Source organism: Lontra canadensis, unplaced genomic scaffold (assembly GCF_010015895.1).
Source record: "Lontra canadensis isolate GAN:19392208 unplaced genomic scaffold, GSC_riverotter_1.0 scaffold93, whole genome shotgun sequence".
Classification (NCBI taxonomy): Eukaryota; Metazoa; Chordata; class Mammalia; order Carnivora; family Mustelidae; genus Lontra; species Lontra canadensis.
In genome coordinates, this window is record NW_022631087.1 from 1,847,355 (window position 1) to 1,872,067 (window position 24,713).

Genomic DNA, 24,713 nt, shown 5'->3' on the forward strand with positions numbered 1-24,713 from the left:
CTGCATTATCCTTAATGCTTATTGTTGCGTGGACAACTGACCCAGAAAGTATGATTTTAGTATGAGACAAGTGCACCTGATTCATTTGTGGGACGAATTTGAGCATCTGACCTGGGCGAGGGGGCTACAGCAATGAACAAGCAGCTCAAGATCCCTATCCTTGTGGAGCTCTCATGCCAGCAAGGGAGACCAGGTAACAGCACATCAGTAAAACACAGGATGCTAGGTAGTGCTAATCGGGGAAAGGAAAGTGGAGAAAGGGAAACAGGAAGGCTGTGGGGTCAGGATTGCTGTTTGAGATTAGGTGATCAATGAGACCTGACGGAGGTGACATTGGACTAAAGACCTCGGGGAGATATGGGAGCCAGCCACACAAATACCTAGAATAAGAGCCTTCCAGGTAGAGAAAAGAGTGAGTGCAAAGGCCCTGAGGTGCATCTCAGGAGCAAAGAGTTGGCCTGTGAGCAGTCCACTGACAAGTATTTTTGGAGCCCCTACTCTTTACAGAATAAAGACGTGAGCACAACTTCTGGCACACAGTCAGCGCTCAGCACATGCTACTGTTTTCATCATCACCATTAGCATTATCATCTCTGGATCTCTCCCACCACCACCACCACCACCCAGGATCCAGGCCAAGTCCAGTGCCTAGTAAGAGCTCAGAGACTGCCTGGTGAACTGAGCCTCACTGTCCTGTGTAGGCTGGGTCCCTAACTGTTAACATCTGGTTACCCCTTCAAGTTGAACAGCACTGGAGACTGTTTTCTTACATTGGCCTTTTGCTCTGAAAATCCTTAGGTCTCAAAAAGGATGCCAGAATTACACATAAATGCAGTAGTATATTGCCTTGGTTGAATTCCTTCAAAAACATAGAGAGGGGAGTCCAGCCATTCGGATTCTGTGACTTCTGGTAAATCCTGGGCCCCTTCATTTTATAGGGACCCCTTAGGGGAGCAGCTAGTGCTGGGCTTATCAGCATTAGGCTATCACCTGGGACCCAGCAGGCAAAACTAGGGGCCTGCTGTTTACAACCCAGCTGAGCCTTGGAAAAGATTTCACCGAGAAGGGAGTGGACGAGAGTGAGGCCACTAGGTGCTCATCAGGAAGCTTTCAAACACAATGATCATCACAGTAATTCAGGAGACCTCTTCAGGACGCGGAAGAGATTGAGTCAGTAATGAACTGCTCTCTGTGCCTCTGTCGGCCAGGAGATTTCAAGTCTCTGAGAAATGCACATCCTTGATGACTGCAGGCCCTCTTGCTCCAATAAAGCCTAAGTCCTATTATTCTTCAAGGGAAAGAAATACCACCCTTCTTTTTTTTTTTTTTTTTAAGATTTTATTTATTTATTTGACAGAGACAGCGAGAGAGAGAGAGAGAACACGCAGGGGTGCAGCAGAGGGAGCAGCAGAAGGAGAGGGAGAAGCAGGCTCCCCACCGAGCAGAGAGCCCAATGTGGGGTTCAATCCCAGGACCCTGGGATCATGACTTGAGCTGAAGCAGATGTTTAACAAGTGAGCCACCCAGGTGCCCCAAAATACCACCCTTCTTTTGACCTATTTGTCAGAATCGAAGGCAAAGCAGACAAGCCTCTAGTCAGAGAAATCTTTCAGTTCTGTTACACGTGACTTATGGTGCGCACATCTCCCACCCAGCAGCTCAAGCCCCTCCATCATACAGATACTTCCAAGACCACCTTTTAAAGCCTGGGCTTTTTGGGGTGCGACTAGTGTACCACGCAGAAGGGCCCTTCCTCCCTGGTCCTAGGGTTACCTCTTGCTCCCAAGCACACCCTCCCCACGGGCAGACAGGCCTCTTTCTCCCTCCTCTCTGATACCATGCGAGTTTCTGTCTTCTACAATGAATAAGATCATTCCTCCTTTCCACCCACCCAATCTGCTCTCCCAGGAAGAGAGCACTTGCTTAAGAGTAGGAAAGACATTCTCATTTTAGAGAAAAGTAAGTCCTGCGCCCGGTGTGTTTTAGCCATTGGCTTAAAGTCGCACAGTCGAGAGTCCAGGTTGGAGACATGGGCTTCTGATGCCGAACTCCTCTCCCTTTCTGCTCATCCTGACTGTCTTTTGGATCGGTGACCTCCAAAGAATACGGATTAGCGTTCTAATTGCCATTCCTCCAAGGAGGACTGACTAGCACCCAAAAATAAATATTTGGCATCAACTTGTATGCAGGGCAGCACAGGAAACCAGTTTTAAATGAGTACTGTGCAGAGGTAGTTCCAAAGTACTCGTTAAACAGGAGTGATATCAGTAAATATTTGTCAAATCGCTGAATGAATACCAATGACACGAAATTAAGGCAGGTGGGTCTTCTGAGAAGTAATGGCATTTTTCATCCCGGAGAAAGGCGATCCTTCATTCTATAGGCAAATTTGCCTGAGAATTTCCTTTCACAAATGTGACTATGTCTGCACTATTTTCACAACAGTTGTACTTGGTTTACAAACAAAGCTGCCTTGAAGCTGGGATTATCTCTGCTACTGAGCCAAGGTGGCCTACAGTAAAGCCAGATTTTGCCTTTGCCAAGCATAAGAAGGCAAGGCCTTTGTGATGTTCAAAGTTTCTTTTCATTTCTCTAAGGAAGGATGATTCCTCTCCAAAAAGATTCGGCCTCTCTGAAGGCTTCTGAAGCCTCTGGACTAATGGACACTTGGACCTGTTTTCCTTTCTCATCCTGACATGTATTTGCATGTTTCTTCTAGAAGCGTCTTGCATCAGTTCCTCCCAAAGGCTATGAAGCAGGCCTGGCAGGGGCCAAAGGCTCATTCAGGAGGAACAAGAGAGAATTAACTAAAATGTCAGGTGCTGAGCCAACCATTTTATATTTGATTTCCCACTGAATCATCACAACCCTATGAGGTAAATATGATTAGGTTTGTATAGGACAGAAAAGGAAGACTTGGAGACCAGTGGTCTGCCCCAATAACACAACCTACAGGTGGCAAAATGATACTGAAACTTATACCTGCCTGAGTCCAAAGTCCATGCTCCTTCTACTCTCCTCTCAGGGGCTTCCTAGACCCACAATTACCTTCAGCTTGGCATTGACAACTCTCTCGATCTGCTCCAACTAGATTTATCCCCCACAATTTCCCACATCAGTAGTGCCCAGGGAGCTTTTTAAAAAATAGATGAACCCTCGTCTCATATCAGCTTACCAGTGGAAGGGTGCAGACATGGGTACCTCATTAAAGCTGCCCAGTCAACAGGTATGTCCGTCCCTGGTTAAGAATCACTACAATATATGGACTCTTTATTCCTGAAGAACTCTACCCCTCTCTCCCATGCATGCTCCTAATTCCCCCTTCGTTACCATTTCTGACACCAATTCCCTAAACTGAGCAAATCCAGTTTCCTTCCAACAACCCACACCTTGCCACTCCAGCAATCAAAATTCACCCTGTTTCATGTTGGCAGAAAATGACCCATTTAGACGCTCAGCTCACCCACACACTATGATAAATTAGAAATAAATTAAATCGTTTAATACAAAAGCTTCAAGCACAGGATAATAGGAAAGAAATAAAAGGAATATGATCTCAAAATATTGATAGGGAAATGGAATGGTAAGCATGGAAGAAAAAGGTTTTAATTAAAAGGGGAAAGTACCCCCCCGAAAAAGGAGGGGGAAGTAGATCTGATTTAAGTACATGAAAATGTAAAACTTCTTATGAAAGAATAAGGAAAGCACAGAAAAAGACTATTTGTTGTAAATATGACAAGCAAAAATTAGTAATATTATTCTTCAAAAAGACCATACAAATAGGATAAGTGATCTGAAGGTGGGAGCCTTGTCTGTCTTGTTTGGTATTATATTCCTATGTCTACAGATGCTTGGCCTATAGTAATATTTGTTGAATGAGGAGGTTTTTTGTTTTTTGTTTTTTTAATCTGAAAACCCCAGGAGATAAGTGAGAAAAAAAGACATGAAAATAACTCAAAAAAGAGGAAATACAATTACTCAACACATGGGAGCATATTGCAAATCTCACTTGCGATATGAGAAATAGAAGTATTCAAAACACTGATGGGTTATTATTTGTGTCTAAGAAATTAACAGAGATTTTTTTAAAAAACTATAAAATACAATGCTAAGGTAGATAGGGTGAAACAGCTCCTTTGTGCGGTCTTTGAATCAGCCCCTTTGAAGACTAGCAGAAATAAGAACGAGGTTCTGATGGTATCCACATGGTAAGTGTAATGGGAATTATTGGTTTTGTCTTACCAGCAACTGAATCCCCCCACAACAGACCCCACAATCCTCAGACAATGCTCCTACCCTGGCCAACCTTCACTGGGATTCTTCGAATCACTTGAGGATATGATTCTGGAAGATGCCAGTAGTCATGTCCCTTGAAACTCGGAGAGAGAATATCTATAGTGGGGAAAAAAAAAAAAAAGTTGGTTTACGGAGAGTCCTGTTGGCACTAGACTCCCTGGCTCCCATCATTTCTGAGGTCATTTTCTGTGCCTGGGCTCTTCCCACAGGTTGATGACCTGAGTCTGTCATCTCTCCCCTCCCCCTCATCGTACCAGAGTGGGCTCTTTCTGGTTCCCAGGAGCCTCTTGTTCACTTTGCAAACTGGTTGTTAACTGGTTGGAGCTTGCAATCAGCCCGGGTAGAGATATTTACTCTAGCAGCCTTGGCGTGTTTCCAGCCCAGGGAAATCTGAAAACACCACAAATCAGAGCTTCTACCCCACACCCCCACCCAGAGCCAGTTGTGAACAGTTTCCCAGCCCATCAGGTTCCTTGAGGTTCCTAGACCGGATTTCCGTCCCTAGCAATCCCAGGAATGCTGAGACCCAAATCCCACCTGAGAATTTTATCTCCAGTTTATAAATGAAAAACCCTCCCCAGGGGGTCCCTAAGGGAGACAAACGCCACGGGGAGCTTTCTCTTCTGCTGGGCTTTAGGCTAGGCATGGAGCTGTTCTGCAAGGTCACAACTAGACATTCAGGAGGGCAGTCCTCTCTGCTGACCTGGCTATTGGGTAAGTCATTTTGCAAGGAAAGGTGACACAGCACATATCCATCCACGCTGGATGAGATGCCAGCCACCGTGAAAGACATCCCAAGAGAAAGTACATTTGCCTCTGAACCTAGCAGTGGGTCCCTGGTAGCGGTCAGTGAGGGTCCCAAGCCTTCTTGCCACTGGGGAGAGAAGAGAGTAAGGGAAAAAAAAAAAAAAAAAAAGCTCAGACCTCCTCTAGGAGTTCAAGCTCTGAGTCAGCTTTTCTCTCAGACCACATTCAAAGATTGGCGGAAAAAAGGGCCACCTACTGAGGCCCACAGACTTCTTTTGACAGAAGTGGGAGGATTACAACTGTTGAGACCTTCCACATCAGTGATTTTATGTCTAAGGATCATTTCTAAAGAAATAATACAAAATAAAGGAAAGGGTTTAGGTACAGACTTGTGTATTACTGAATTATTTACAACAGGGAGGAGAAAAAAAGCCCAGAATCCACACAAACGACTAACAATAGGAGAACGACTATGTGAATTATAACGTACCATTATAATGTATCACGGTCATCAAAAATGGTTTGTAGGGATTAGAATAAGTTGGAAAAAAAATCATAGGTTAAATAAAAATTCAGATTTAAATTTTATATTCAGAATGACTGGCAATCAGAGAAAGAGAAAAGGTCAACTAAAGTATGCACTGACTGAAAACTGCAAAGATGTCGTCCTAAGGGTTGACTGTGGTTTTTCTGCTTTGGGTAGTGAAACTATTGAAGGTTTTTAGTTCTGCTTTTCTCTCTATTTTCCAAGTTGTGTTCAATAATCTTACATAAAAATGGGTACCACTTAGTGAGTATTGCTCAGTATTTATCTTGTGCCAGGCCTCAAACAAAGCCCTGTTCTTAGGTTGTTTTATTTGAATCTCCCTGTGACCCTCCAAGGAGGGTACCTTCATTACTTCCAATTTACAAATGGAGAAACTGAGGCTCAGATATCTTAAGTGTCTTGCCTAAAGTCCCACAGCTGATAGCCAGGGTGAAGATAGCTCTTTGTTTGATTTCAGAGCCAGAACTTCTTTTCCACCCCACTCTCCTCAATAAGAGAAGAGACTAGATAAATAATTTACATATAGGTATATAGAAATATAGACATTCAACCTTCTTTGAAGCCAGAGATCCATCCTTCAAGGCTAGTTCAAGGCGTAGCTCTTTTGTGAGAACCTTCTGCTTCCTGCCCCTAAACTCTCGCCCTGATGTCTGCTCCCTCCAGGACCTTACACTGTCCTACACTGTTGACTGTTTTTTCCTGGACAGAGGTGCACCCTCAGATAGACTAGAACGCTGGAGGGAAGGAAGGGCACCTTCTCACCCGGGTTCTTTTCTCCTTTTCCACCTCTCCTCCGTCTTGCACCGTAGACTTCAGCCACGATCTCTCTGCACTGTAAGATAAAACAAGCCGGGACTCCCAAATCCATGTCCTAAGGGAAGGTGTAAAGCCTTACCCAAGACTTCTGCATACTTTCTTAAGCTTACTTTGTTACGGCTGCTGCAACTGCCAACTCCTGGCTTCACTGACCCTGTTCACTCAGGAAACGTCTCACCTTTCTGTCCCTACCCCAGATGGAAACTCAGCCCTTTGCTTGGTTTCTTCAGTGAACCCACACAACAGGGCCATCTGAGGATATTGGAGTGCAAGGAGAAGTTTATGCTGTTGAAACTCAAGCAACTTCAACATGATTATTAAACATCCCTGTGAAAACAAAATGAAACAAAACACTTTGGCTACCAGGCCCTGGAGAAGTATTATTTATTGGCTGCTTTGCTCTATGAGTATCTCATTTAATCTTCTCCCTTCTCCCCATTGCTTTTCTACCTCACCCTCATCCCACACCCAACTCCAAATCCTCTCTCTGTAAGGCACAGCTGTCCTGTTCACTCAGGCCCCCAACCTTGACACTCAGCTCCTGACCCTTCCAAGTGCCAGCTGATGGAGAGACCCTTTCACTGAAATCTAATCCACTCTTCTTGGATTGTCTTGTTGGTGGACAGCAAACATTTTATCATGCTCCATTGCACTTAAATATGTAAATCGAATTGAGAACCTGCTTTATGCCAGACACTGAAGATATATAAAATTGGAAAAATACACAAGCAAGAATCCTAAAGAACTTCACTGGCAGTTAACTACTGTCGCAGACCACTGGTGCTCTAACAGAGGAAGATGCAAAGGGCCATGTGATTCAAGGGGACGGACCAGCCTGTAAATTTGGGCCTCTTAGAGACACAAGGGCCAGACATGCAGGGGTTTTGAGTTGAGTTCAGAGTTCCTTTCTCTAGCAGTGGGTTCAGCTGGTATTCCTTACCCGTCCCTTCCCAAAGCTTCTCTTCAGCTCTGGTTGCCAAGATTCTTTCCACTGCATTACACAATATACAGTAATTTATGACTGACACTAACCCAATAACCCTAACTTGACCATAACTCCAATTTGGAACGTGCAGCCCTTTGGCTCTGCACCCCACCGCAGGGCACCACAAGCTCCTACAAGACCATTGGGTGGGTTGAACAACAGAGGATATGGAAGGTTCTCCAAAGAAAGTCAACGCGTGCCAAATGTTCAATCAAGTCCATTTTCAACCTAAGTTTCCTGTTTCCTGCTTTCCCCCCTTTCACAACCAAATACAAACCAGAGCTCTTCTTCCAGAATCTTTAAAAATAAATGGGGGATGGGGCCGGCTGGGAGGGTGAGGTGGGTGGGTGGATCTGGTGATCTCTGTTATCACAAAGGATGTTGCCTCTGTTGACACTGGTTTCAACAGTTCCTTTACAAAATACTGTGACTGTGCTTTATTTGAGCCTCAGCTTGGATTCTGAGCACAGAACAACTGGTTGTCCAGACACTCAAAATGCTTGCCAATTTGTAATTATTGTTGTACTCTGGGTTGAGATGTTTTAAGTTAGTTTTTTTTTTTTCATTATAAAAAGAGATGCTCATTGTAAGATTTAAAACTTTATAAAGTATAAGGTGAAACATTAATGTCAATAGCCCACAGAAATTTGAATAAACAGTTGACCAAAGGAGATCTACAAATGGCAAATAGGTATATGAAAAATCTACATTGTTGGGGCGCCTGGGTGGCTCAAGTCGGTTAAGCGTCTGCCTTTGGCTCAGATCATGATCCCAGGGACCTGGGATGGAGTCCTGCATCTGGCTTCCTGCTCAGTGGGGAGCCTGCTTCTCCCTCTCTCTCTGCTGCTCCCCCTGCCTGTGCTGGAGCTCTCAGTCTGTGTCAAATAAACAAAATCTTAAAAAGAATAGAAAAAATGTACATTGTTAATCATTAAAGAAATGAAAATGTAAACTACGAATGAGAACTAAAATTTAGAAATCTGATCATGCCAGATACTGGCAAGGATATAGACAAATGGAAATGCTCATACAGAGTGGCAGGATGTAAGATGGTACAACCACTTCGGAAACTAATTTTGCAGGTTCTTATAAAGTTAAACATACACCTACCATATGATCTAGACATTCCACTAAGTATTTACACAAGGGAAATGAAAGCATATGCAAACACACAAAGACTGGTACACAAATGTTCCTAGCAGTTTTGTTTCATTTCGTTTTGTTTTGTTTTCCTGAGGACTAGCCCAAAACTATTCACAATCCAAATAAATGTCCATCACCAGATAAACAATAAGGAAATTGTGACATATCCATATAATGTAATGCTATTCAGCAATTAAAAGGAATTAATTATTGTTATTCTCAGCAACGTGGAAGAATATTTTGCTCAATGAAAGAAGCAAGACCAAAAATAAGACATATTGCATGATTCCATTTATGTAAAATTCTGGAAAATGCAAACCCTTAGTAACAGAAAGCAGATCAGTGGTTGCCTAGAATGAGGGGACAGGGAAGCGTGGTAGGGAGGGATTACAAAGGGATATGGGGAAACTTTTGAGGGCGATGAATATATTCACTGTTGGGATTGTGATGATGGCTTCATAGGTGTGTATGTATGCCAAAACTTATTAAATTGCACATTTTAAATATGTGCAGCTTATTGTATGTCGGTTATACCTCAATAAAATGGTAGATACACACACACACACACACACACGTTCACAATCAACAACCCCCAAACCCTCTCTTGAAATTACCACTAATATCAATTTGTCGTCCTCTTTTTTTTTTTTTTTTTTAAGTTTTTACCTATTTATTTGACAAACAGAGATAGAAATTAAACAGAGCGCGAGGCGGAGGGGGGGGGGGGGGGGGGGGGCGAGCAGGCTCTCCACCAAGCAGAGAGCCCGATGTGGGGCTCGATTCCAGGACCCTGGGATCATGACCTGAGCTGAAGGCAGAGGCTTTAACCCAGTGAGCCACCCAGGCGCCCCTATCGTCCTCTTTCTAGACATCTGCACAGCAGGCATCATATTTTACACTATTCTACAATTTGCTTTTTTCACTTTTTTCACGCAGGTAAGCATGAAGCCACCCCACTCCTATAAGTGGCTTCTCAGTAATCCAATATGTGAATGTTTTGTGATATTTCACAGGGCCTCTAAACGTGAACGTCTATGTGACTTCCAGTTTTTTCTGGAGACTTTTAAAAAAATCAAAACAGTTATTTCCAGAGTCAGGAGCACCTGAGAAGTTTCCTGCTCCTTAAAAAAACAGTCCCTTGCTGGTGGTTTCTCCTGCTCCACCCTTTCTCCGAGCTCCTCCCACCCCCACCCCCCCCCCCCCCCCCCCCCCCCCACCCCCACCCCACCCCCACCCCCACCCCCACCCCCACCCCAGCAACCAAGCTGTTCTGGCCTACTTGCTCCACCTGGTGGGCAGTCAAGGAACTGGCCAAACTTTATTATTACTCCTGCGTCAGTGATTCTTTTTGACTCCAGTTTGCTAAATCTAATCCTCTCACTCTCCTCTTGAAAACTGGTCAACTAAAATTAGCCCTGAGCCCCTTATCAGAGCATGCAAATTGTTACCACTCTGGCCCCCACCCAGCTTTCCAGCTTCGATTTTGGTAAGTCTCCTCCCGGCACTTTGTACTCCAGAAATAGATAACCAATCATAGTTCTCTAAATAGTAGTGTTGCTTTCTATCTCCAGATCTCTGTAGCTGCTTTTCGCTCTCCCTGGAGCGTCACTGTGCCTTCTCCTACTGAAGGGTTGCCTGGTAAACTCCTATTCACCTTCAAAACCCTATTTCAGCATCCACTGCCTTTGTAGTCTTGTCTTTTGCCCCCATGTGGAGTTGATCACTTCTTCCAACAGTGCACATCCAATACCACACCTAGAACATTTGCCTATAATTACCCATTTAAATTCTTGTCTCCTGCACTAAGCTGGCTCCCCGCTGAAACCCGAGGGCCAAGACTATCTCTCCATCATTGTGTTGCTCACCTCCCCCAGCATCTTTCACGGTGCCCAGAACAAGGGAAGGAAGCCTTCATAAGCAGACACTGTAATGAAACAAACTGACCACACCTGCAGCCCAAAGGGAATGGGGCTGAGTGCTTCTTCTTCTCATGCACATAGAGCCTGCCAAAGTTGGGGTGCTACTGGTCAGGCACAAAGCCCAGAATCTGAGACCAGAGGGACCACACACTCTTTAATCTTTCCCAAATACATTGTCCCGTGATATCCACCACTTTATTAAGCCTGAAGATTATTGGAACTATCTTGAACCCAGCAATCCTCCTTCAGTGCTTGAGGAACAAACAATGGGGTATGGTTAGCAGTTTACAGCCTTGTACCTTTGGCAGCCACAGGGAAACTGTCCCAGTAAATGCAGTTTCCTGACTCTTTTCTTACGGCCCCAGGAGAGAAACTATGGAGCCATCATGACCCTCCTTTTGCCTCATTTGGAACCCAAAGAAGATATTGCCTTCTTTTATTCATTTATTCAGCAAATATTTATCAAGTGCCTCCACGGTTCCAGGCACCATTCTAGGCTTTTAGGGTACATAGTGAAAAAGCCATGATCCTTGCCCTCTTGGAGCTTAATTCTAATGGAAGAAGAAAGACAATACTAACAAACATGATAATAACTAAGTGCATCTCCCGGGGCAGTAGAGGTTAAATGTTGGGGAAAAAGGAAGAATGAAGCAAATGGTCATGGGCTACTGTCTACAAAGCTCCAGACATCACAACGCACAAGCACACAGAATACCTCTACATAGCCTGGTTTGGGAGATGATTTTCTCATTGTGCAGGCTCATTCAAGTGGGATTTCTCTTCCTCAAAGCACAAAGCATCTTAATGAAACTGAGGCAGGCACTCTGGTCTGCCTTCCTTGAGATGAATGGCCTTCCGCAAGTCCTACCTATTCCCTACACAAGGAGAAAGAATTACAAGGAGAGGCCAGAGTCTCAGGGTGTTCCTGAAAGTCTCTGATGACCCTATGTTCTTACTCATTCATTTCTATTCATCCCAGGTAATCTCCTTCTTGCTGTCAGATGGGGGAGTCAGAGAGCTGCACCTCAAGGTGTGCCCCCAGGACAAGATTCAAGATTCATACCCAGTTGCTCTTCAGAGGCATGCCCCATTCCCAGGGACCAGGCCACCAGCACAGTCCGAGGACAGCCAGCCCCATCTCCAGCTTGGATAATGGCCACAGCCTCCCAACTGGTCTGCATCCCTGCTTCCTTCTTGCCTTATTATACTTGGTTATCCTCACACAGCCAGCAACATTCTGTAATATTTCTTTTTAATTTTTTTAAAGACTTTATTTATTTATTTGAGAGAAAGAGAGAGAACAGGGGGAGGGATGGAGGGAGAGGGAGAGGCAGACTCTTTGCTGAGCAGGCAGCCAACTTGACTCTGGGCTTTGATCCCAGGGCGCTGAGCTCATGACCCAAGTTCAAGGCAGACACTTAGCCGGCTGAGCCATCTAGGTGCCCTCAGAGTGGTTCTTTTAAAACATAGGTCAGATCCCGTTACTTCTCTCCAATTGCTTCTCATCATTTACAGGCCCTGTGCCATCTGGCCTGTGTTAGCTCCAACCTCGTGTCCCACCCCTTCCCCCTTCCCCCTTCCCCACCAGCCACCCTTGCTCTCTGGCTGTTCCTTAAATCTGCCAGTTTACTTCCATCTAAGGCCCTTTGCACTTGCTCTTCCCACTACCTAGAACATTCTTTCTCCAGATACCTACAGACATATGCCTTTACTTCCTTCAGATTGCTGCTCAAACAGAACTCTAGCATGAAGACCTTGGCTGACCCAGCTACCTAGAATAGCATGCCACACAGGTGTGACATGCTCCTTACCCTGCTTCATTTTTCACCATAGCACTTGTCGTACCTGAACTTATCATGTAAATCCATGTATTCATTTTTTTCTTAAGATTTATGTATTTATTTACTTGAGAGAGAGAAAGCATGTGTATCAAGTAGGGAAGGGGCAAAGGGAGGGGGAGAGAAAGAGAGACTCTTTTTTTAGGAAATTAAATTTAATATTTTTCAGTGTTCCAAAATTCATTGTTTATGCAACACACCCAGTGCTCCATGCAATACATGGCCTCTTTAATACCCACCACCAGGCTCACCCAATCCCCCACCCCCTACCCCTCCAAAACCCTCAGTTTGTTTCTCAGAGTCTGCAGTCTCTCATGGTTTGTCTCCCCCTCCGATTTCCCCCAGCTAACTTCTCCTCTCCATCTCCCAGTGTCCTCTGTGTTATTCCTCATGCTCCACAAGTAAGTGAAACCATATGATAATGAGAGAGAGACTCTTAAGCCAACTCCAAGCTGAATGGGGAGCCCAACATGGGACTCAATCCCAGGACCCTGAGATCATGACCTGAAATGAAACTAAGAGTCAGACAGTTAACTGTCTGAGCCACCTAGGTGCCCCTCCATTTATTTACTTCTGTGCTCCCTGCCTCTCCCTACGAAAACATGAGCCCCTTGAGGACAAACACTTTGTCTACTTCGTTCACTACTTGGCTCTCCAGATATGAACAGTGCCTGACACATAGTAGGTGCTCAATAAAAATTTGCTAAGTGAATTAATGGTAACTTGCCTGACTCTACCTCACTCTATGGCCAAGTAGGACATTCACGCAAAGCCACGCATCCCTCTTCTTCCTCTCCACTCCTCTTCCGACTCCTATAATATCTTGAGGGAAGCTTGCCTTCTATCTTCTCTTTTCAATCCCTTGAAGAAAAAAAATATATATATATAATCCTTTGAAGAGTCCTGTCTGATTAGTAATTTAATTAGTGCTACAGTTCTTGGGATGCACACTAAAAAAAAACTGTCTCCTGGAGAACAGGGTGTTCTGGAACTGATAAAGAGGCCTTGTGAGACCCTAGCATGAGCAACAAAGAATGTGTACAAGGTCAGCAGGGGTGGGGGAGTGGGGGGTGGGGATTGACTTTCACCTCATCTTGGAGCCCAGCACAAGGTATGGAAGCTTTGGAAGTACCCAGAGGCTGTCTGTTTGGCATGGACCTCAGTTGTCCTATGGCTTACAGGAAAAAGTGTCCAACCATCTCTGTGAGCAATGAATGTGACATTCAGGAATCTGAGTAGGAAGGGCTATGTAGTGTTTGTAAGCTCAGAGGCACATGTGGCTTCTCAGAGAAGGAGTAACTGGGGGATGCTTTAAAGGAGATTCATTTCCAGCAACATGGTTGGTAGGCACCCATAGTATCACAACTTAAATACAGGAAGTGTGGCATCATTTTCTACTCCCAAGCTTGTGAGGGCTGGGACTTTAAGGCTATAACTTAAAAAAAAAAAAAAAAAAAAATTGCAAAGTTGGAAATCAGAGTTGGGTATAAAAATGAACCAGGTAAATCAATCTTCAAAGTCATGGAAAGGGTCAAGAGGTCTTTAGTAAATATACCCCCAAATTTTGCTACTACTTCCTCATTGTTCTTTCCTTAAATTAGCTTTTTCCTTCAAACATCAGCATGTTGGAGAAGTTGTTTCAAAAACTATATTCACTTATTTTTCAGTTGTATTTATTTGCTGGCATTGTATATTTTCCTTTTCATTATAACAATTTGGCATTTTGAAGACATTATTGCTTAAACCTGTTTTGTGAGTCACCTGAGGAACTTCAAGTTCCCTGTGTGCAACTAGGTATTCTAGCAAAGTATCCACTGAAAATTTTTGGAACATCATTTGTTTATAAATCAGAGTTTCTCAACAGTGAGTTGTATGTTTGTTTGATCACTGATGTTTACTATAAGCAGAACGATCTTGGCTAACCCATTTGCTGTGGCCCAGAAAGTTCTGCTTTTGGAGAAGAGAAAGTCAGGAAAGAGTGAAGTTTGAAAGGATGGGCAGAAGGGTGACCCTGTCTGTTTGGAACAACAACATCAATCTTCTCCAGGAAAGTGGTTGTTAGTTGGACGGTAGCCATGATAACGACCATTAATTCTGACTGATGGTATCTGGTAAATTAAGAGCATTTTATGCTCTTTCAGCATTTGGAGATATCTCTTCCAACTGCTCCACCTGCCTCAAACCATATATCACCTAGAAAAGTAGCACATTAGCAAAATATGCAGAGGTATGTGTGGGGTGTGTGTGTGTGTGTGTGCGCGTGTGTTGAAGAAGGCAGGCTTGTGCATTTCACTAACCCTTCTTGAAAGCCTGCTGCACCAGAGCCCTGTGGGGAGAGCTGGCAGTGGGAGGGTGCAGTGGGGAGTGGTTATAAAGGTAAGTCAAACCTCGTCCCTACTTTCAAGACAGTAAAAATTCAAAGGGGAAAAGAACATGAATAGAAACAAACTCAAAAAGGATGCTCTAAGTAACATGTAAGGTCACTTTCATGCCTGGGATTTTCTTATTCTGATCTATTTATACAACAACTATGTATTCAGGTCACCTAAGAGAAATTGAAAGGGAGGCCCATGAGCAGAACAGAGAAGGTGTAATGACTTCCAAAGGTGGGGCTGTAAAAGGTTATAATGCAGATGGCAGCTAAACTGAATCTTAAAATGGTGAGTAGAAATTTGGGAGGTAAATTTGTCATCTCAGTGGCACTGCAAGAAGAGGGTAGTGTGTAGAAGCACGGCTGCAAATTCGGGGATCAATGGGGCTTAGTGTCCCTAAAGCAGAAGAGAGGTTCATGGTAGTTTTAAAATATGTCTACAAATTCTTTGATGCCCCACCCACAAAGGGTGAGTCTATGTATGTTATATATTATATATTGTATATACTATATGTTATATGTTATTACATTTAATGTAAAAATGAAGGCTAATCATATAGCTATAATATTATGTATTCTATATATTTATTATATATTGTATAACAAATGAATATATTATATATTTATTTTATATGCTATATATAATAAATGAAGATATATAATTATGCTATATAATCTATTTTAATGATAAGATGATTATAATATATGATAAATGATGTATTTATAAATGACACAAATATATCATTTTAAAATATATCAGATATTTTATATATTATATATAATAAATGAAGGTATATTTCAGATAACTTATATATGTATATAAAATAAATGATGGTAAAACCTACTGTCCCAAATCTAAATAACAGCTTACATCTTATTCTCATAAAGTCTAAGTGAGTATTTCTGACCAGAAGGCACCCAGGGATCCAGGTTTCTTCCATCCTGTGATTCTCTCTTCCAAGGCCTCCACCTTGTCTGCACACAGTCCATGGATGGGGCGAGTGGTGTCTTAGGGCCAGTCCGGAAAGTGGCACCCATCTCTCCCCTCTATTCTGTTGGCCAGAACTCAGTCACATGCCAATATCTAACCACAAGGGAGGCTGTGGACCAGGGGAAAAGAAAATAAAATGGATATGCATGGCTCATCAGTCTCTGACACATATTCTTTTTTTTTTTTTTTTTTTCAGTAGGCTCCATGTTCAGCATAGAGCCCAATGCGAGGTTTGATACCACAACCCTGAGATCAAGACCTGAGCTGAGATCAAGAGTTGGGTACTTAACTGACTGAGTCACCCAGGTGCCCCCTGAAATGTATTCATATTACCTACATTTCATTTTCATGGGATTTCTGAGTAGCTAGACATTATTATTTCCATTTTATAGATAGGATAACTTGGACTCTAAAAGACTATGCAGCCTGCCTAAAATCATATAACTGATAGGTGATAAGACTACAATTCAAATCTCGGTTTATTTTAATAAACCCACCCTCTTTTATGTTAATTTCTTTCATGCCGATATCTCCCACCTTTGCTCCTATCCCCCAAAGGAAATTTTTAGATTGTTATGTGTCTTTATAAATAGTTATAAGTGTTTGAAACACTGCTTGATCAAACATGGGTTTTCACAAAGTTCTGGGTAGTCCTAACCGATCCTTAATTTTTCTTGGTTTGCCTAGGATCTATTTCAGCTTATTCTAGCTCTAGAAAACCCATCCAGATTTCCCTCAAGAACCTCTCCATTCAGCTTTCACGGATCTTCCATTCTTCTTTAACAGGACAACCAGATCTGTTTCCAATTAAACAGACATAATAGAACATGTTTCCTTCTTCAATTTCACAATTAGCTTTCTGATCTCTCTGATTAACTTGACTATTTCCTGGTTTTCAAGCAACGCAAAAAGAAGAAAAGAACAGTTACACTTAAAGTTTACCAGAGTTAATTTTCCTCCTAATCACTGATCTCTCATCAACTAGCTTTCTGCCCTCCCAACTGATATTTAGAAGTTTTGCCTCCAAGGTCATGTTATCGATCGGTCGGCACGCACTGAGAGCATGCTATGTGACAGGCACTGTGTAAAAGAATATAGATTAATGTAAAGATAGATTATTGTCTGATGGAGGGCTTGGGGCAAATGTCAACATCACTTACTGCGGGCTTCGGTGCACAGCAGAAGTACCTCCTGTTCTCTTAGCATCTGCAGAGAGGTGTTCTTGGATGGGGGCAGAGCTGAACGTGATTCGGAGCTTTGCTTCAGAAGAGGAACCTCCACCCTTGTTCTTACGGAGCAAGCATGGCAATGACCTTGCCCAGAAGAACACCGGATTGCTGGCCATGGTCACCAGGCAGTCTGCAAGTCAGAGGTGGCTGTTGAGAGGAACACGGAAAAACACTAGCAGCCCAGCTAGACCTAAGGGGCTCGTGAATTTGGGTACAACCTGTCCTGCTGGTGGAAAAGACTACCTCAAATCTCAGTCGGTTAAGCCAGGCAAAGTGGGATGAGCTTCCCAGTTCCATACTTAGGCCTTCAGACTGCTTGTCTCCATAGTTGTGAAGATGAATTGGACATGGTCCCTAAACACAAGAAACTCCCAGTCTAAAACGAGGGAATTTCATGGAATCAAATCATTATGGGGCATGTGTGATGGATACACGCTTTTTTTTTTTTTTAAGATTTTTATTTATTTATTTGACAGAAACACAGCAAGAGACGGAACAGGGGGAGTGGGAGAGGGAGAAGCAGGCTTCCCGCTGAGCAGGGATCCCGATGTGGGGCTCTATCCCAGGACCCCGAGATCATGACCTGAGCCAAAGGCAGACACTTAATGACGGAGCCACCCAGGCATCCCTGATGGATACATGCTTTAAAAGCTTGCCTGAACTCTGTTTTTCTATCTTCTGGTGCTTAGCAGAATTCTCAGGTGAAAATATTCCTCAAGGATCTTGTTTTCTTCATGGAAGTAGCATAAATGCCCCCAAAGGACCTTGAATCATGCAAATGAATAGAGTAGGCCACAGATAAGAGACCCACAGTCAGTGGCATATAAATTCTGACAAAATTTATCTGTGGGTTGAAACCCACTCACGCCACTGGCCCTCTACACCAAGCTTATTTTTTCAGTTCTGGGCCCCTGAGAAAATCTCTCAGCACTATCTACCTAGATCTAGAAAATGCAGTGAACTCCTCACCTCATGTAGCAGGAATGATGAGCCTCCCAGTCTTCAGGGGGCACCAAGGTGAGCCATTTCCTGCCATTTTTGAAAATTATAAGAATACCGCTGAATAGTTTAAACCAACCCAGATTTTTGGCTAAACAGTGACAAGTTTCTTCCACGTCAGTTAGGTTAACCTTAACCATAGTTTTTCGCAGTAAATTTAACCCAAATACTGTATTTATGAACTTGTATCTAATCGATTAACTTTTTATCCCTGTCTCTCCTTGGATACCACTTTCTCTGGGAAGCATTACCTGGTCCTCGGGTCCTCACGGCAGGCTTCTCCATGGTAGCTCGGATTGACCTCTATTTGTGAAGGGATAATTGCCAAAAAGTGAAGTATGTGACTCTATAACATAGCACAAACTCAGGTTTTCCAAAGTATTCATTTTATTATTAAAGGGGGGAGGTGGAATATGATAAAGTCAATTTACAAGAGCATTTGAGCAACCGAGGTTTATATAGCTCATCACAAAGACTTTTTTTTTTTTTAAATCTTAGAATAAGATGACTGGGTTAGTTACAAAATTGGCTAATGTCTTACAGGGCGATAAACAGTAAACCGTCAGGGTTATCTTTTCTATGGAACAGAATTCATTGCATTTGTATTGGTAATAGATGAGAATCATCTGTGTTGTTATCAGTTTGCAATAAATGAATATCTACCTTTCCAAAATTGTAAAATATCTAAATCAGTACTAAATAGGAAGTCCAACGAGGGTAGAGAGTCCTAGAGAATCAGTTAATCCTTGAATGGGTCTGCCACCCTAAGGCACTACACAGCACTACACTGAAAAGACATCCAGCAATCCCTTGTGCCTCTTTTTAAGCTTTTGAACAATGTTTAATAATAAATAATTGCTATAATAAACAAAAGCAGTAAAACAATTGCTAGGCTTTACTGAGCACCGGCTGTGTCAGGCACATACATTTTCCCACGTGTGTAATATTAAGAAGCAGGTACCCTTTCTCGTCCATTTTATGGATGAAACTGAAGGTTAGCCAAATTCACCTGCCTCAAATCACTCAACTCGTGACAACGCAGGCATTAGAATCCTGATCTGCCTGTTTGACTCTATATCTCCACTTTTAGCCATTCATAGCATTTGTCACGTAGTAGTAAAATAGCCCATTTCTTTGCCTCTCTTCTCATTGGACTGTGATTTCCACAAAAGGGCAAAGGTCATGGTTTCCTGTTCATTGATATTTTCTTTGCCTCTGATATCCAGCATATAATAAGCATTCAATAACTTTCTTAAAGTTAAATTGAACATGAGGGACCTGGGTGGCTCAGTCAGTTAAGCGACCGACTCTTGATTTCGACTCAGGTCATGATATCAGGGTGGTGAGATGGAGCCCTGAGTCAGGCTCTGTGCTCAACACTGAGTCTGCTTAAGGCTCTCTCCCCCTCTCCTTCTGCCCCTCCCCAATTGTGTGCAAGCTCGCTAGCTCTCTCTCTCTCTCAAACAAATTCTGAAAAATTAAATGGCACATGTAAAAGTAGAGAATCAGAATCCAATTCTATTGCATTTTTTATTAGTCCTCTCACCCTTCTTTTATAATTAAAATACCGGCTATGGTCCTTATCTTCACCTATTTCCATTGGTAACAATGTTCAGAACAATGGTGAGGGTGAAGTATTTAACTAATAGAGTCTTTATTCATTTACAGAACTGTTTATAAAATAAGCATTTGTTGAGTGCCTCACACATGGGAGACTCTGCACTAGGCATTGTAAGAGTGTCTCCCCTGCTAAAATGTAGCTTTATGAAATAGAATCCTGGGGTATTTCTTGAGTGCCCCAGTTAGCAAATATCAATCTAGAATGTAGTTCTCCCAATAAAATGCCATCAGACATAACGTTTAAACATACAGATAAGCCTTTCTTACCCTTAATGAAATTTATCACACTTGTCACCTGGTTCTTTCTCCACTTGCTCAGAGATCCTTTCTCTTCTCTTCCCCTGTTCTATTGTGTGTCTTCAGGGAGGACTGAACCCTGGATACTACATTTCCCAGCTTCCCTTGCTAACTGGCTTCAGGCTGGGTTTGGCTAATGGGTGGCCCTAGAGGGAGACAGGATGGTGGGAAGAGGGGAGAAGCTCCCACTCCACGCCCTCCATTTCCTCCCCTGAGACCACAACCACCACACCTTGAAAAAAAAACCTCTCCAGTGGTGGCTTATCTCCCCTAGGGTTCTATCTTCTCCTCAGTCCCTCCTTCTGTGGTCTCTCCTCTCACTGGATAGTCCTGACTCCCAGGCTCTGCTCTTGGCCCTTTGTTCCTTTAGCTCTAGGGATGGAAGTCGCTTCCCACTGATTGTATAATCTGGGTTATTTCACCGTCCCATAAGAGGACTTTGAGCTCTTCCTGTGTATAATAGTTTCTGCCTATTGAATTCCCTCAACTGAACTAACTGGAACAGACTCTCATTTTTCTTTTCCTTTCTTTTCTTTCTTTCTTTTTTTGTTAAGATTTTATTTATTTATTTGACAGAGAGCCCACAAGTAGGCAGAGAAGCAGGTAGAGAGAGAAGGGGGGAAGCAGGCTACCCGCCGAGCAGAGAGCCTGATGCAGGACTTGATCCCAGGACCCTGAGATCATGACCTGAGCCAAAGGCAGAGGCTTAACCCACTGAGTCACCCAGGCACCCAACTCTCATTTTTCTGAATGGATCCTGACTTACTGGTATAATGAGTAGAGAACAGCAATATTAACAATGACATGTAAATATTGGCTAATCTATTAGATTCACTCATTAGCTGAGTAAATGGCTCCTGTGCCAGCAACTCTGTGGATTCAAATGTGTTCCTTGACTTAATATTATTAATTATCACATGTCACAGACCTCAAACTTGCTCAGGACCAATTGAAACTATAAGTATTACATCAGTAAATAACAAGAATATAATAAGAGTAGCCACAGTTAACTGATCTATACAACGTACCTGGCACTCTACTCAACTCCTTATACATGTTATCTTTTAATTCTCCTGTGGGGTATTTGTTATAGTCAGGATGCCTAGTGGCAAATAATAAACACCTCTTTTGAGTAGACATACCAACTGCTCTTGGGTAGTTCATGGAATTTAGATGAAGGCTGAGAAACCAGGCTTAGGAAAGAACTAAACGAAGTCTCCCATACCACAGGAGTGGTATGCCATGGGAATGATCTGTTAAGGGCTGCCATTTGGGAAGCTGGGCCACCAAAATGACAAATGGCCCCCACAACACCATTATCCCCATTTTATACCTGTGACAACGATAAAGGCATATGTATAATGAGAGATAGAACATGGTTACAAGCCCTCTTGTCTGCCTGAATCCATAGCACACCTTCTTTCCAACACACTACATTTGCTTTTTATATATGGTTAGTTTGTACCTTAATTGGGTCTGCTCTTTGAAAGTTTTGATATATATAAACTTGTAAATTTTTTAAGAATTTTAAACTTACACTCTTCCTGTCTGTGCCAGGGCGGCGCATGGGGCACGCTGATCGATTGTGATGCTCCCGCTGCGCCCTCAGGATGACCTAGTGGGAGACGGCTGCACCTGCGGTGGCGGAGACCCCTGACATCAAGCTCTTTGGGAAGTGGAGCACCGATGACGTTCAGATCAATGACATCTCCTGGCAGGACTACATTGCGGTGAAGGAGAAGTATGCCAAGTACCTGCCCCACAGTGTAGGGCACTATGCCGCCAAGCGCTTCAGCAAGGCGCAGTGCCCCATCATGGAGCGTCTTACCAACTCGATGATGATGCATGGCCGCAACAATGGCAAGAAGCTCATGACCATGTGCATTGTCAAGCATGCCTTCGAGATCATCCATCTGCTCACTGGTGAGAACCCGCTGCAGGTCCTGGTGAACACAATTATTGACAGCGGTCTCCGGGAGGACTCAACTTGCGTCGGGGGAGCCGGAACAGTGAGGCGTCAGGCTGTCGATGTGTCTCCCCTGAGCCATGTGAATCAGGCCATCTGGCTGCTGTGCACAGGTGCACGTGAGGCTGCCTTCCGGAACATCAAGAGCATTGCTGAGTGCCTAGCAGATGAGCTCATCAATGCAGCCAAGGGCTCTTCCAATTCGTATGCTATCAAGAAGAAGGACGAGCTGGAACGTGTGGCCAAGTCCAACCGTTGATCACCTGACTGTGCCTTCAATAAACCTGTCTGTCCTTGGAAAAAAAAAAGAATTTTTAACTTACAAATATAACCACAGAAGCCTTCCTTTTAATAAAGAATTCAGTGGAGCATTAATATTCACATGTACACAACGATGTTATACTCAGCTTTTTAGGATTTGTTGATTAGATACATGCAGGTGAACTTGTAACATAAACAATGTCATGGCCATGAATGCCTCTCGGGAAATTGGCCAGACATGACTTATAATTATTCTTTACTTCAGATTTTCTTGCAGCAGAAGTTTTTTGGTTTTTTTTTTTTTTTTTTTTTGGTTTCTCTGACTGCTTCATGTATCTATATGAGAGAAACATAAACAGCTTCATATTTTAGTAGAGCTGGCAGCAATCCATTCTCCTTGCTTTCTGGAAGACATGGGCACCCTTCTGGAGTAATGGAATGTGATGTGCTTATAAATACTTTGAGCACTTAGTTGATATGATGTTGGTATGCTTGTTGACAGGTTGTTATGGAAATTAGATAAGTATGCCACCAAAGGATAATACGTTGCATGTGACACCACGTGCGTGTGTGTGTGTGGGGGGGCGCACTTGTGTTTATAGAGTAGTCATGAAATGAGTTCTGGTTTCTATTCTTGACCTGCTAATTCAGTGAGTCACTGAACATCACTCTGGTCAGTCATAAACCCTCAGTGCCCTGACACAATTCCTTCCACTAGAACACACAGGAGCTCAGGTAAAAGCCACTGTACAGATATCTGAATGTTCAGGGCTCTCAATTTTTCATCCTCAAAAGGTAGTATAATTATCTAAGACTCATACCACTTTGGGAAAGAATGTCTGTCTAGTTTATCGTCAAAAGAAGAAAACCCTTAGAGGTCACATACTGGGGCACAACATGTATTTTATTTTATTTTTTATTTTTTTTTAAATTTCATTTATTTATTTGACAGACAGAGATCACAAGTAGGCAGAGAGGGAAGCAGAGAGAGAGAGAGGAGGAAGCAGGCTCCCTGCCGAGCAGAGAGCCCAATGCAGGGCTCAATCCCAGAACCCTGGGATCATGACCTGAGCGGAAGGCAGAGGCTTTAACCTGCTGAGCCACCCAGGCGCCACAACATGTATTTTAAATGAATATAAACTCCATGCACTTGGATTGTCTAAGAATTGGACTTTAAGGGAACAACCTAAAAAGTGGTAATTTTTACTTGTACAGAGGAAATAATTTTGAAATACTGTAGTGAGGGATCTTTTGCAAATCTCCTCCTTTTTATAGTTTGTAGGAAAAGTTTCATTTGTTACCATGAGTTTAAAAATATGAATAAAAGGTAGATGGGAAAGCTATTTAATGTGTAGGGTTAATAGCCCACCACACTAAGGTATATTTAAGAGGACATACAATGATAAGAGTAGTACCATTGTACGGCAGTGTGAATTACAGAGTAATATATGAATGAAAACATTCTCAATGGAAAAGAAATAAGCCACTGGTATGTATACAGAATCAATCAGGAACATCTCCCATTCTACCTCCAAAACCGTTTGGGGGTCACTTTTTAGTCCATTTCTATGTATTTTACAAATACAAAATACACATAAGTTCTCTCTCATGCAAGCCCTCCCTTAAGAAGAAATGGTATCACCCAATGATCGTTGTTCTATAACTCATGTTTTTGTGTTAAACAGTCTATCTGAGGAGTCACATTTCTTAAACCTTTCCTTTATGTCTTCTGGGTTTTACCTCTCATTTTAGAAGTTCTTTTTGTACCCCACTGGGTATTCCAATGGATTTTTAAAGTGAGGGCATAAATGTTCATCCATGGTTGGATGGACTGGGCAGGCATTTAGAACATGACCATCTGCTGGACCAGAGGGCGGGTAAAGACAGTGACTGTTTTGATCAGGGCTCTGTGCCAACACCTCTTTGGTTTCTCACAGGTGTTCCTTGGAGCTTCATCTCTCCTTGGCCCCTCCCACTTCCTGCCCAGCCTCCTCTTCCCTCCTGGTCATCACTCTCTTTGCTTTCCAAGGGACAACAGTGGTTTCCAGGTAAGTGGAGGGGGCCCATGGAGGATGAAGGGGAATGGGTGGGTTCTAAAAACATTTTTCCTCTTAGTGTTTGAGGAGAGTGGGCCTGGGTCTGTATCCAGATGTGAGGGTACAGGCAACTGAAATGAGAAGTAACCTCCAATTTTATGCTAATTCAGTTCAGAGAAGTCAGGGGAGGAAACTGTTTCTTGTGCTCTGGAAATTTGATCAAGCATCAACATTTTGATAAATGGTCAAAACTGGTCAATGATCTAAATCTCCTTTATCTTCAAGACCAAAAGGAAAGGGATGACAAAAGCTGATGAGAAGTTATGGTCAAATATTGAACATTTAGTTACCAGTTGCCTAGTTTATATTAGCCAATATTTTTTTACTTTCTATTGCCTTTCCCCCCAACCCTTACTGCTTTTTAGCCCTTCCTAGCACCTTAAGATGAACAGGGGAGAGAAAAAGATGCTATTCCATGCAATCAATTTTTCCACTATAGTGGAATCATATCTTATGTGAGGGGTTAACTTCCAAAGTGAGAACGTAAGGTCAAAATCACATGCAGTCAAAATTATCTTAAGAATGGAGCACCTGGGTGGCCCAGTGGGTTAAGCCTCTCCCTTTGGCTTAGGTCATGATCTCAGGGTCCTGG

The 24,713-nt window shown here is 43.0% G+C and overlaps 1 pseudogene; it reads left to right on the forward strand.

Annotated features, from left to right (window-relative positions):
• The first annotated feature begins 21,408 nt into the window (after positions 1–21,408).
• On the forward strand, positions 21,409–22,062 carry LOC116854577 (annotated as a pseudogene).
• Positions 22,063–24,713: the final 2,651 nt, after the last annotated feature.